Below are 15237 nucleotides of genomic sequence, written 5' to 3' on the forward strand. Positions count from 1 at the left end.
ATTTAATGTTGCAAATCCTAAAAGTGGGTATCTAATTAGATTCCGGAAGCACTCTTTGCAAAAACAATGTACACTTTCATATAGACTTTTTTTTTAATTGAAATTTACTTCTTCAACAATTGTTGCAACAATGTGGTACAAGATTTTAATTTAATAAGTTCGTTCAGGATCTCAGACTGCTCAAACATAAATTGGACCAGTTCAACTGCCCACCTTTTGTCACTCAGGAGAGAATTCTTCTACTTCTTTGCGCTATGTTTATATACACGTACCAGCTCGACAAAACTCCCAAATTTGGAAATTTACTCTGTGAGTTTACCCCTTGCCCTGTTGTCTAACTAATTGACTTGCTTTGCTATCTTGTGATGTACGAGTACATTCAGCCCTCCTAAAATCGGATCTTTATTCCAGAACTTAATTAATTGCTTCGTTTTGTAGACTGTACCAATCATTCCAAACCAAAATGGATAGTATTTGGAGTTCGGGCTGAGAAACTATTCTCTAACACTCTACGCCATTGTTCTAATCAATTAATGCAATATATTACCTTTACTCTATTCCAGACTACGCTTGATTCTGACTAAGTCCGTGATGGCTTCGCTTAAATTATTATTATTATTAGACTTTTAGACTAAAGGTCGATAGGAAAGTTTTCTCTAGACTACTTCTCATTTCAAGGCAATCTCGACAAGTAAAAACACAAAGAAAGAAGTTGATAAAAATAAAAATCGAAAAACGATAAATTATTTACTGAAATGGACAGCTAATTAGAACTATCGTTTCTGCTTGTTTGCTTGACCATCCCAAACTGCCAGCAGAAAGAATTGCTTAAAACTTGACCAGAAAACTGTTGTAAGGCATTCAAGTATGTTTCATGGAATTTGTGGTAATGTGGCTGTAATGGTCATTGTGGTGAACGATAAATACTGGTCATCCGATCCGACAGACTTACCTTGGACATCATGGTCATGAGTGATGTTTGTCTAAATTCCATTGTATTTATTATATTTGATTCTATCCGTCGTAGCACGCCTATTGTATCCCTGACAGGTTTCGTACATTCATCTATCACCATAGGTAGGTCAGTTAGGTGCAGTGATTTCGACTTCAGTAACATTGCTGTGTTGTTCTACACTTGCTGACTTAGTGAGGGAGTTTTATGTGGTGTTTATGTGTTTCATTCAAAATGTTAATGATTCGTTAAACATTATGTAAAAATAATGAAATAAAAAATTAATTAAACCTAGTATGGAGAGGATTAGCTATGCGGTTAGCGCATAGGCTTACCATGCGGAGGTCCCTGGTTCGAATCCAGCTGCTGACCCTTAGATTTTCTCTTCCTAGGAGCTTCTTACAGCTCACTGTCCGGTGATGGAAAGTGTTGTCTGTAACGAGAGAACACTGTCCGGAGGCCGGCGGTGCGCTAGAAAAAGCTCCGGGTGCCAATAACCTCAGATGTTGACGCGCCTTAAATCGTTAAAAAAAAAAAACTAATCCTAGTAATTGTTTAAGGATTATGCACGTTTAGTTTATGTTGATGTTTTAGAATTGTTAGCACCAATTTAAACCGAAATTACCGAATTAACATATAATACTTATTTCATTAGTATATTTATTGCTTATAAAAGAGGCCTCTGTATTGAATACGTATATAAAAAACCATCACTTAGAACACATACATATTTCAGTTTTTCAATAATTCATTAAAATTGTGAGTAAATTAAATGTAAAATCAATAATTAGTGCTCAATTTTGTAGAAAGTGAAGAAGACTTAACCTAACAGTGTATTCTCAATCCTCAGGTCAATAAAGTCAATTTTTTTTTTCTCACAAAAACCTCCCAAATTTCATGTTGATTCATGATTATTAATATTTTTTTTTTTTTTTTAATGTTTTTGGAGGTAAATTTGATTTTGGAATATTCAACCCAAATTTGAAACACAATACGCTAAATTTGAAAGTAAATGAAGCAAGAACTTTAATGATTTCAAAACGTATACAATTATGGCAGATAACAGAGCTGTACGCTGTTAAAAACCAGCATTACCATCAATACCTAGTGAACAGATTAGAAACACATTTGAAAAAACTCAATGGCGTTAAGGTATTTGCAGTTTGGGTAAAAAAAATAAATCATGCGGGTTTCCAAAGAAGCGAAAATGATGAAAAACATGCTAAGGAAGCATTGAAGACTGCAGTCCAGATTTAAGAAATATTAAATGTCCCAAAAATACACTTAAAATGAAGGTACTAAAAAGTGGGAAATTAAGTATAAGAACGCTAAATGAGTCTAGCTGGGTCAAAAGAATGAAAACATTAATCTCAATGAACAGTGCTCTGATGCCCTTCTTATTTTGCTAGTGACCTCTTCAAGGACACAGACACCACTTCCATATTCATCATGTTGCATACTAATGTCCCTTATTGGAGAGATTTAGAACAGCTCTAATAACAGAGGATTAGAGCTAATAGAACAGATCTAATAACTGGCCCATGTCAGAATCGCAGCTTGTTGTAGAAAATTTTACATATCATTTTTTGAAATACATTGTATAAAATAAACTTTCATGAAATTAACATATAAAATTGAGAAAATAATTCCATTAGTGAGATATTTAGTTATGAAATACATTATTATGTAAAGTGTATCCTGCATATGCTTTTAGAATTCAAGCGGTAATTTAATTAATTTTTAATTTCATATTTGGCTTTGTTACTTTATTACTCCTTCTTTTTTACAGAGAGTTTTTAATTCATTTGACCACCTTTGATTACATTAATGTATGTTACCATTAATTTTTGTAGTTGAATAAAACGAATATAGTTATAATTAAGGAACGGGTTTTTATGTATTTAAAAATGCCAAATATTTAATTAAAATATGCATTTATTTTCGTCAATTATGTGGAAAACTCCTTAACAAAAACTTACAGTTTAAAATGTTAAGTATAAGGGTTGATTAAACGCCAAAAGGTACACAAATCAGCGAGTACCCAACATTTCATTAATACTTCATTAATAGTCAAGTAATTCTACTGCATTAATTTTCATTAATAAGTTATTTTTTAGAATTTATTAGATGTCACAGACCCTTATGCTGGCCATTTTCGTCTACAAAATATATGTTCAAGTAGCACTGTAGATTGACTGTAATATCTAGTTATTTATAATAATCAAACTATTAATTACAGGTTAAAAAGAAAAAAAAATATGAGGCTAAAAAATTCAAAACTTTTTTTTTATAAAAAACTTACATTAATGATTTTATTTTATTTATTTATTTTTATTTTTAAATAAAAATCGTCGGTTTAAGTTCATTCTTCGATTAAAGTAATTGTTATTTTATGAAGTAGTCAAACGTTTATAATAATAGGTAATAATTATCTGGCTTTATCGTAAATAATATAGTTTTCTTCAATTACATTCTCCATCTAGGTGTTCTTCCCACAATGTTGTGTATATGTAATATAAAATAAATAAGATATGCATATTTTTAGGACAGCTAATTATTCCAGGATTTTACTTTAAGTAAAATTAGGGGGACTAAATTAAATTACAATTGAGAAATGAATAATTGTTGTTAAATAATCTACTTGTTATTATCTGTGTATTATTTGTGCTCACGAATATTTCGGTAAGACGAATTCAAGACAGTAGCCTACTCTAACTTTGTCTTTTTCTACTTTAGCATGCATGTACGTATATATGTGATTTATCATAATTATAACAAAAAATATTATAAATGAAGTGGCCAGCATAAGGGTCTGTGACATCTAATAAATTCTAAAAAATAACTTATTAATGAAAATTAATGCAGTAGAATTACTTGACTATTAATGAAGTATTAATGAAATGTTGGGTACTCGCTGATTTGTGTACCTTTTGGCGTTTAATCAACCCTTATACTTAACATTTTAAACTGTAAGTTTTTGTTAAGGAGATTTTTGTACCTTTTGGATAGATTTTCCTTTTTGTCTATTTTACAAAGTTACATATCTGCTTTACAGATTTTTTTAAAATTTGGAATAAGCAATTCTATCATTATAATCTGATAAGGTGTTAAGTCGGAACCGTAACTACCACTGGAGAGATCTTTTTATATTATAGTTGCGTTCCCCCAAACCATCCTCAATAACAATTTTTTTGATAAAGCGTTTTGAATAACATAGGAAGGTATTTGTACGTAAATAGCAAAATTAAACTGCGATTTCAGTACTTCCTTTTAAGAGGAGTAAGGAAAATAAACTACGATTACAGTACTTCTCCCTAAAAGGCAAAGAAGAAAGATTTTTTAATCGAACGACAATTCATTGATTTAAATCGGTTCACTCATTGATAATTTAAACGATTGCAGTACTTCCTCTTAGTAGGAGCAAGAGAATCAGCAACGTAGAGGAGCTATAACCACTTATTCGAGCTGAATTTTATCAAAATCGGACTAAGCGTTATAGAAATATTGGTAATAATAGTTTTAGAAAGGGTCTTATTTGGGTGCGGCAAACTCCCCTCCTTATGAGGCACGGCGTCGAGACTTTTAAAGTGCAAATCTGTACAAAATTTCGATTCGAATGACACTTCATTCATGAAAATCGGTTCACGTGTCGATAATTTGCAACGATTGCTATACTTCCCCTTGAAAAGTGTTAGAGTTGATCGTCGCTTTAATGTTACGTATGGGAGCCCTAACCCTATCACCCTACCAAATTTTATCAAAATCGGGCCAAGATTTACAGAGTAATTAGTAATAATAATTTTGGAGGGGGCCTTACATAAAGGGGGCTAACTCCTCTCCCATTCGATGTTCAGCATCGAGACCCCCAAAAGGCACATCTACATAAAATTCCGAATCGAATGACACCTCATTCATGAAAATCGGTTCACGCGTTTAGGCGCTACGTTGTTTACAAAAAAGGTAACAACAACAACAACAAGAACAACAACAAGAACAAGAACATTTTTTGAAAAAGCCGTTTTTGCTCATTTTCGGCAACTTTTTTCTCGAAACCTATTAGATCTGGGTGGTTGCAAAAAAATTACAGTTATAAAGGAGGTTTTGGAGTAAGATTTAAAGAAAATTTGGGAATTTTATCTTTTATAGAAAAAGAGAAAAAAATTGTCAAAGTTGGGTGTTTTTCAACGTTACGCTTTTTCGTGCAGTTTTTGATGGTCAACCCTTATACAACTGTCCTACCGGACAGTTTTAATATGTGATTTTCTTAAAATATTTTCTGGAATATTTAAATAAAATGGACATTTTTTTTTATGAAAATGGAATTTTTTTTGGGGGGGGGGCAAGTTATAATTATTTATACAAGAAAAGAACATTTTTACAATTTATAATAATTTATTAGGAACAAAATAATTTGTTTTTACAAGTTATAATTATTTATACAACAAAGAACATTTTTACTATTTATAAAAAGATGTGTTAAATTTTCAATTTTGAAAACTTCACTCTTCGAAATTGTTTGCAACCACATGAAATTTCAAATGTTGGAACGTAAAGTGACGACGATCTGGGCGTAAGATAGACTTGTAACGACTAAAATCCTTTGAAATGAGGATTTTTAAGTTTGTGGAAAGGGATATCTGCTCTAACCAAAGCCCGACACAGATCTGTACTCAGAGTAGACTTACTAGATGATGGAGATGTAAGGAAGGCTTGATAGGACGTCCTCTCTTTCTTTCTGTTTTTATTCTCTATGTGCGATCCGGTGGCAATATGTTGGGTGACTTGGGAATGTTGAGAGCAAGAAACGCGCTTGTCACAAGCTGTGCAGAACAAAATGTCTCCATCACTTCGAAAAAGTTCTGCTGGAAACTCGCGAAGATATTTAGCAACCAGTTGTTTGTTTGAGGCCGATGTTCGTGGCATTTCACCCAAAAAAGAATACACTAAGTGACCGAACGAAATGAATTGGACACTTCAATGAACGAGCTGAAAGAACAGACAACGTCAGACAACTTCAAAGAACTAACGAGTGCCCATCACTGTTTTGCAGCATTCTGTGTAAATTACAATAACCATTGTACCCACTGTGATTCACAGCCCTACAGTCTGTGGTTCACAGTTCCTGTCAACCACCTCCCAATTATGAAAATATGCCCAAAATGAAAAATGTGAAAAAATATGTACATATTTTGATTAAATATGTAGAAATATTTATTTATTTTAATCAAATATGTACAAATATGCGATAACATCCAAAGATGTGGAAATATGTGAAATAAAAGTAGACTCAAACGGCTTAAAAAGTGTCAGTATGAATACTTCTAGTTGAAAAACGTCTGTAAATTGCCTAGAAAAAAATATGTAAATACATACGAATCCGTTCCCTAGATATAATCCATTACATGTTACATAATATTGTGGTGCTTGTAGATAAAACATGTGTCTACTTATATTTAGGGTTTAACTAGCGAGGATTCGGTCAAAATAAAGAACAACAACTGTGTATTTATGCCAACGTTTACCATAATCTTGCCCTGAAAAAGATAATAAATACGTCGAAACGGCGTAAAGTCGGAGTTGTTGATTTGACCGAATCCTCGCTTTTTCAATCCTAGATATTAATAGTTTACGGTCTCTGAAAGATAATACAAATATATTTATAGGGTTATTTACTATTGAGATAAAGAAAAATGTATATGATGTTCAGATTAACTAAATGCGTGTAAAACAAGGATGAATTTTGTTGTCAATTGGTTAACCTAAATGAAATATTACTCCTCTTGGTTTTATTGGTGACCTGGATTTCAGTCTCCTGCAATTTGCCTTTGTTATAATATTTTGTTCCAGATTCTCCCTTCCTCTGTTAGCCCACCCTTCTATCTCCCACTCATCTATCTTTTCCATACCCACACAGATTTAGCAACAAGTGAGGTTGATATGATGTTCAGACGTCTCGGGGGCGTAATGATCTATGCTACAACTGGTTCAGTCAAATTAAAAAAAAACTAGATACGGTGGGATCCGGATGGGTTTTGAATCAGAATATCCAGACAATACTAAGGGAAACCTCGAACGTAATTGAATGGTATGTGATCCACCATAAGTCGTTAGATACTGAAGCGGTTATAAACTCAAATTACGAGTATATCTCCTTAACAAAAACTTACAGTTTAAAAAGTTAACGGTTGATTAAATGCCAAAAGGTACACAAATCAGCAAGTACCCAACACTTCATTAATACTTGATTGATATTATTTAAGTAATTTTACTGCATTAATTTTCATTAATATTTTTTAGAATTTATTAGATGTCACAGACCCTTATGCTGGCCATTTTCATCTACAAAACATTTGTTCAAGTAGCACACCATTTAACTTAGATTGACTGAAATATCTATTTATCTATAATAAACGAACAAACAGGTTAAAAAGAAAAACGTTATAAAAATTAAAAACAATTATGAGGCTAAAAAATTCAAAAACTTTTTTAAAAAAATGCTTACACCAACATACATCAATGATTTTGTTTATTTTATTTATTTATTTTTATTTTGAAATAAAAATCGTCGGTTTAAGTTCATTCTTCGATTAAAGTAATTGTTATTTTATGTAGTAGTCAAAAGTTGATAATAATCTGACTTTATCGTAAATAATATAGTTTTCTTCAATTACATATTCAATCTAGGTTTTCTTCCCACAACGTTGTATATACATATGTAATATAAAATAAATATGATATGCATATTTTTAGGACAGCTAATTATTCCAGTATTTTACTATCAGTAAAATTAGCGGGACTAAATTATATTACAATTGAGAAATGAATAATTATTGTTGAATAATCTACTTGTTATAACTGTGTGTTATTTGTGCTCACGAATATTTCGGTAAGACGAATTCAAGACTGAAATATTGTTTTAAATCCGTGTTCAAATTTAAACAGTAGCCGACTCTAACTTTGTCTATTTCTGTTTTAACATGCATATATATGTGACTACTCAGAATAAAGGCATATTAAAGATAAATCAGAAGAATAATTTGGAGAATAATAAATAATGAATTAAAATAAAGTACCTATTTAGTAACGAAGATATAATACACATTTTATCATAATTATATCAAAAAAATAATATTATAAATGAACTGGCCAGCATAAGGGTCTGTGACATCTAATAAATTCTAAAAAAATAATGAAAATTAATGCAGTAAAATTACTTAAATAATATCAATGAAGTATTAATGAAATGTTGGGCACTCACTGATTTGTGTACCTTTTGGCGTTTAATCAACCCTTATACTTAACTTTTTATACTGTAAGTTTTTGTTAAGGAGATTTTTGCACCTTTTGGATAGATTTTTCTTTTTGTCTATTTTGCAGTTACAGATCTGCTTTACAGATTTTTTTAAAATTTGGAATAAGCAATTCTATCATTATAACCTGATAAGGTGTTAAGTCGGAACCGTAACTACCACTGTAGAGATCTTTTTAAAGAATGATTATAATTGCGGTCCCCAAACCATTCTCAATAACAATTTTTTTGAGAAAGCGTTTTAAATAAAATAGGAAGGTATTTGTACGTAAATAGCAAAATTAAACTGCGATTTCAGTACTTCATTTTAAGAGGAGTAAGAAAAATAAACTGTACTTCTCCATAACAGGCAAAGTGGCAAAGATTTTGAATCAAACGGTCATTCATTGATGTAAATCGGTTCACTCATTTTAACGATTGCAGTACTTCTTCTTAGTAGGTGTAAGAGCATGATGGCACTTCACAGCCACGTAGAGGAGCTTTAACCACTACTTCGTGCTAAATTTTATCAAAATCGGACTAAGCGTTATAGAAATATTGGTAATAATAGTTTTATTAGTAATAATAATTTTGGAGGGGGCCTTATATAAAGGGGGCTAACTCCTCTTCCATTCGATGTACAGAGTCGAGACCTCCAAAAGGCACATCTACATAAAATTCCGAATCGAATGACACCTCATTCATGAAAATCGGTTCGTGCGTTTAGGCGCTACGCAGTTTACAAAAAAGGTAACAACAACAACAACAAGTATAACAACAATTTTTGAAAAAGCCGTTTTTGCACATTTTTCGCATCCTTTTTCTCGAAAACTAATAAATCTATGTTATCATGAAAAAATTACAGTTATAAACAAGGATTTGCTCTATATTGTAAAGAAAATTTGAGAATTTTATCTGTTATAGAAAAAGAGAAAAAAATTGTCAAATTTGGGTGTTTTTGAACGTTACTCTTTTTCGTGCACTTTTTAACGCCAGTTTTAATTTATTATCGAAATCTAACAACTTTTGGTTTGGGAGGACGATATTTTCATTTTGTTCAAAATATAGTCAAAAGGAGGTTGATTAGTCAATTGAGGGTAAATAATTATAAATATTTTGAACTACGTTATATTGGAATGGGGTACTCCATAAATTTGAAGGGTCAGAGAACTGTTCTATATGTAAATGCCAATTACCAGAGAATTTAGAACATTATTTGACAGAATGCCCTTTCAATGAAGTTTTAAGATTGCAGTATCTGGCAAAATATATGAATGGGGTGAATGACAAAGTGGCCAAAATAACGAAATTGCTGGAGGTAAAGATCAGGCGAATAATACGAGTATTTATTTGTATATTTGTAGGGTCGCTCAAATTGAGAGCATTTATAAGAAATGAATAGTTTTAAACATAGTTATCTGTGTTATTATTTTTATTAAAAGTAAATATTTAATTTGTTGTTCCATTATTTTATTAAATTATTTTACATGTGTTATACATTTCATTTACTTATTTATTATTTCTTTTGAAAATTGAGGAAAAAATTATTTGTTTTAATGATTTAAGGCGCGTCAACATCTAAGGTTATTGGCGCCCGGAGCTTTTTTCAGTGCACTGCCTGCCTCCGTTCACTGTTCTCTCATTCCATACAACACTGTCCATCATTGGAGAGTAAGCAGTTAGAAGCTCCTAGGGAGAGAAAATCTAAAGGAGCCAGCTGCTGGATTCGAACCCGGGATCTCCGCGTGGGGATCCACTGCACTAACCACATAGCTTTATCCCTTTCCCTTTAATTTTGTCAAGACAATTTTTAATTAACATTAGAGCGTGTTAAAAAAAATATCTGAAGATACCATTCCTAAAGAAAATATGAAGGAGATTTTTTATAAAATCAGAATTAGAGAAATGGAAGTACTGAACAAGGAAGAAAATGTAAACAAAGAAGACGGTTAGTCTAAAGTGATGAAAAAGCACTATGTTATTGAGCCACAGCTTTTCGTTAAAAATTGCATACGATGGAGAACATTCAACTGTAACATGTACCCAATTATCCAAAATACACGGTTGCATAATCCATGCACTATAGAGAAATTTCGTAAAAGTTATCTCTGTAATGTTTCCCAAAACTACATTTTTTAAAATTTGATTTTCATAAAAAGTTGAAAAATAAGTTACTAATTTCACTTTATATTCTTAATAAAGGAAACTTTTTAAAAAAAATAACCCTCAGTGCTGCCAGATTATGTGAGCTGATTCCTGAAAAAGAGTATCATTATTTTCTAATTAAACAACGGGAATACCTATAAAATTAAATTAAAAGTTAGGTTGGTAATAATGAAGAAACATATTCTTGTTCGCTGAAGAGGAATTATATACGAGCAGTGTAATGCTAAGAAGTGTCGTAAAGTGTAGAAGTGCACTCACTTTGCTAATGGTACAGTTGCAGCTTTTGTTTAACTATATAAGACTTTTCTCTTTGTACAATAACAGCAAATAGCTGGTTCAAATTGCTTTTATATTAGCTAAAGTTCCCACCTTTTTCCCTCCATCAAAAAGATAAAAAGGAAAATCGCATTAACTTAGAACTTAGATAAGAGAGAACTGTAAAAGGTGACAAATTCTAATAGACGGGTTTCCGTTCAAATTAATTAACGAATACCCTAAAGTGATGGAAAGCTTTGCAGTGTGAGAAGATGCGCCTTTAAAGTTGTCCTGTTGTGGCGAGTAGCAAGTTAGCACCTCTACATAACTAACTTAATAAACTCCGGCCAAAACATAATTTAATTACAAACTTTGTTACCAACTTCTATGCCATGCTAAGAAATATAACCAACTATGTACTAATACAGAATTATGAGCTGTTAAAACCTATTGTTGACGGGACGGTAAATGCATAAGTAACTACTTACTTACATTTTAGACTTTCATTTACATTGTGATATATTCCGCATGTGAAAAATGTCCTTGTACAAAAATATTCTTTTCATATTTGTTGGAAAAAAAGGTAATTGATAGATAGAAAAACTTCAAAAATACCAGTGAACATGTGTCTTTAGAACTTGAAACAATCTGGTTGAAAACGTAAAGGCTTAATTTTTAACAAAAACAAGAGAAGAAAACAGCTGCTGACTGAATTATGGATCCACAACTACATTATTGCGCTACAGTAATCTGATCAGTCTTAATGATGTTTTTATATCCGTAATTAAAAATTCGTTAACACTATACATGTAAAAATAAATCAAGTTACATAAACTACACAAAAAATTCAATTAACTCGTATAAAATGTAATTTTCCCATTTCCTAAACAGATAGCGTAATCAAACAAAACTGGAGAATAACAAACAGTACAAATGTTGATCTAAAATCCCAGGGGTATCCAGAATAATAGACTGTACAATTGTAGTAGAATTTTTCTGGTTTATTCTGAACTCAACAAAAAATGTTTCCAGTCAGTTGAGATATGGTATTTCGAGACCGAAAAGCCAATTACTGTCTGTATTCTTACTGTGAAGAGTTTTGAAACTTTCGTTACGTAAAACCTGCACCCTGACTGTGAGTTTCTCTTCTTTGTTCGTTTTCTTAGCCTGACCTTCATCATTGGATAGTTGGATCTATAATCCAGTCAAGAAGCTTCTTATTGGGATGAAACGCTATTATGTCAGCAAAGCGAGTTGTTTCATCCTCATTCATCTTTCTGGGATTGATGTTATGGAGACAGCATGCCTCAAACAATATGATAGGCAGCTCCTAACTCATAGGAAAATATCTCATTTCCATCTCATTTTGGCGAAGAGGTTAACACCACATAAATCACGTCGAACTCCAGGGACACCATGCATTTGGGGTATAATTGATGTTTAACAGCAGATGATTTTTCCATTCTGATCTGGAGAGACGGGTTTTATTAAAAACAAATTTATTAGACAATCATGAAAATCTGTAATAAGACGATCCACTTTCCTATACCTTTCTAGCTAAAAAGTTCCAGGAGTTCCAGTTGAAAGGGGATAGAACTCTTGGAACAACCTTCAGGTTCTCGCCACTTGAAAGAATGCATATTCAATGCATATCCGGGTCCAATGCCGGACGCCTAAAGGCTACCTTCCACATCGGACTAAAATGCAAACAACCTTGTTAGAAATCTATCCTTCTCTAAATACTACTCCTTATAAGCTCTTCGCAGTAGCAAGAAGAGGGTAGCTACTAACCACCTGATTAAAGCAGACATTTGCCTGCGACAGATGCCTCGTTTCTCAAATCTAAGGAAAAATGTACTCTAACAGAGAGAAGACGAGCTTCGCCACTGTCAAGAAACACAGCATATAATAGCTCTGGTATTAACTTGAGTAAGCGAATAGAATGCTTAGTAAAATCTTTTCAATCTTCTTCGAGAACCTACAACTGCAGGAAGAGAATTATTTGTCTTCTGGGAGTTACCGAAAATTATATCTAACTAGATTTTGGACAAAATAATTTTTCAGCAAAAAAGGTTTGAATTAATGGAGGTTTACTGCAACTTCAGATTTAAAATACCACTTAAGTACATTGCTCGGCTTAACAATTAACATCTAACTCTATCAGATTTCATCAGTACGAGTAATGTTGGCTTCTTTTGAAGTGTACTCAGTCTAAATATCTGTCGTACTCACTCCAAAAAGTACTTCCAATCTCACTAAGTTGATTAGACTAAGCTTCTGCTACCCAGTGCTTTATATCCTTCATTTATTTATTCATGAATCGTGACAATTATCATTTTAATGTTCATCATGTTCGAACGACCTTGCTATTCTTTATCATTTAGGAACAAAGAAATACAGTTGTAACATTTTGAGCAAAACTGGGTCTATCTTCTTTACATGCTCCTTTAATGCTTTAAACTCCTTTATTATTCTCTCAAATGATTAAGTTGTTATCTACGCGTCAAAAGTATGTATTTGTTTCTAAAAGTATTTACAACAATCTAAATAAATTTGTATATCTGTTTACAATTAAATTTAGATTCTATTGAGTACTATAGCCATCTCTAAGTCGCGGGGACTTCGGCTATCTTGCCAATTCTTGTAGCTTCAAATGATTCCTAAATATCATTGGCTAAAATGGCCTATTAGAATAATAACCATCATCATAGTAGTTATCTTGACTAGCGAACATCTCATCCATACTTTACCTATCCGCCACCGAAGCTTTTCTCTTGCAACATACAATGCTTCTCACGTGCTTTCTTCCCATCTGGACGGCGGCCTATTACTCTGTCACTCTCTTAGGTAACATTGGCCATCATGCCAAGTCCCATGTGTAGCACATACCCAAACCATCCTGAACAATTCCCTTGTCTCTTTTCTTCCACTCAGTACACTCCGACCCACTTAGTGTACACTTTGGAGTTTCGCACCCTGACTCGTTTCTTCCCAACTTTTCTCAAATATCTCATCTCAATGGCTTGTAAATGGGTTTTAAGATTTTGAATGTCCAAGACTCAGATGAGTATAGTAGACCTTTATAGGGACAGATTAGTTTTTTGGACACTTGTAAATTCCAATTAAGATGGTTATCATGTTAAAAAAAAGTTAATTTGATGCAGCAACTGTTCTCCGTGACAAATTAATTATCTATTTAAAAATAATTTGTGCAATGGTTATGAAATGTATAAAAAATGCCAGTAGATACATGTGGTGATTATTTGCTTGTGTACATACCATATGTTAGGTGCAGTTGATCGCCAATTCAAAGTGTGGAGATGGTAGGTGCTTTAGTAATTATTACCGTAGTAATGGTTTGTTTGTACGTCTAGAATGCGCGTAGAGTTTTATCGTTGTGTCCATCCAGTCGAGAAACTGACGCTCGGCGGCCTGGTTTGGGGATTGGGCCGGCACTATTTTACCACTAGGTCTCGTCCTCGCCGTATAGGACATGTGTGATATGTGAGTCAGGGCGAGGTAGGTGGCAAAGCAACCGTACCTATGTTACCGTTTCCAATGGTTCGGCCAGGGTGTTAGTTCTAATTGTAAATGTGTCAGCGAGTGGGCTAGTACAATGAATCCGTATTAGCGGGCCACACCACGGGCGCAATAAGTTTTTATAACGCAGGCACGTTGGTGATTAATACGAGCGGCTTGCCTCTTTGTCAGTGCTCGCTGGACCTCCGTCTGTCCGCTGCCCCCGTCACCTGCGAGCTTGGTTAGGTAACATTTTTAAAATCCCCATTTCACTCTACATTACTACTGGGAATTCACTAAAAAAAACATTTCACCACATTAATCTTAGTTAAACTTTGTTTTGTTGATTAAATTGTGTATTCTGTTAATAAGATTTAAATTACGTGTATTATAACTCAATTTTGAACAACAAAAAACACTTTTTATTGTAATAATTTCTTTACATTTAATTTTATATTTTAAACGCCTTAGATACCGAAGTGGACATAGTATCTTGATGCAGGTACCAGTACGAGTTTGAATTATGGAGAGCATTCTCGAATTCTATTGCCTAGCTTGCCTTGAACTTGCCGCAAGTTATAGCGTTTCAATGAGAACTTCTTATGAAACTTCCAGACTTGGGGTGATCATAACACTGGAGTACTAAGGGGCGACCATCTCAATCTACAAAATAGATTAGAAAAAATAGAAACTAAAACCGACGCTTTTTCATGGCAAAGATTTGTTGTGAAATAGAATTATTAAAGATGGGACAAGAAAAAATAGAAAGTAAGAAAAATTTACGACTGTAAGTAAAACTCAGGAATAATTTGAAAATTTTCGATTAATTAACTGCGACTAGGAATTTCTAAGGAAATGATTAGCGAATAAAAATTTATTGATTACTCGAAGGATTTGAACAACCCTGCCAGAAACTGATGTTTTAGCATGTAGGAGCAATTCTTTCCAGCATTCCAAGAAGTTTCGAGATTGTTGCAAGAAAGTTGAGGTCTCTCGCTCCAATTTCTACTACTTTTTAGAAGAGCTTTTCCACGTGATCGCACCATGATTTGTACGA

This window comes from Rhodnius prolixus, unplaced genomic scaffold, assembly GCF_049639745.1.
Source record: "Rhodnius prolixus isolate KJV_2025 unplaced genomic scaffold, Rpr scaffold_1, whole genome shotgun sequence".
NCBI classification, from domain to species: Eukaryota; Metazoa; Arthropoda; class Insecta; order Hemiptera; family Reduviidae; genus Rhodnius; species Rhodnius prolixus.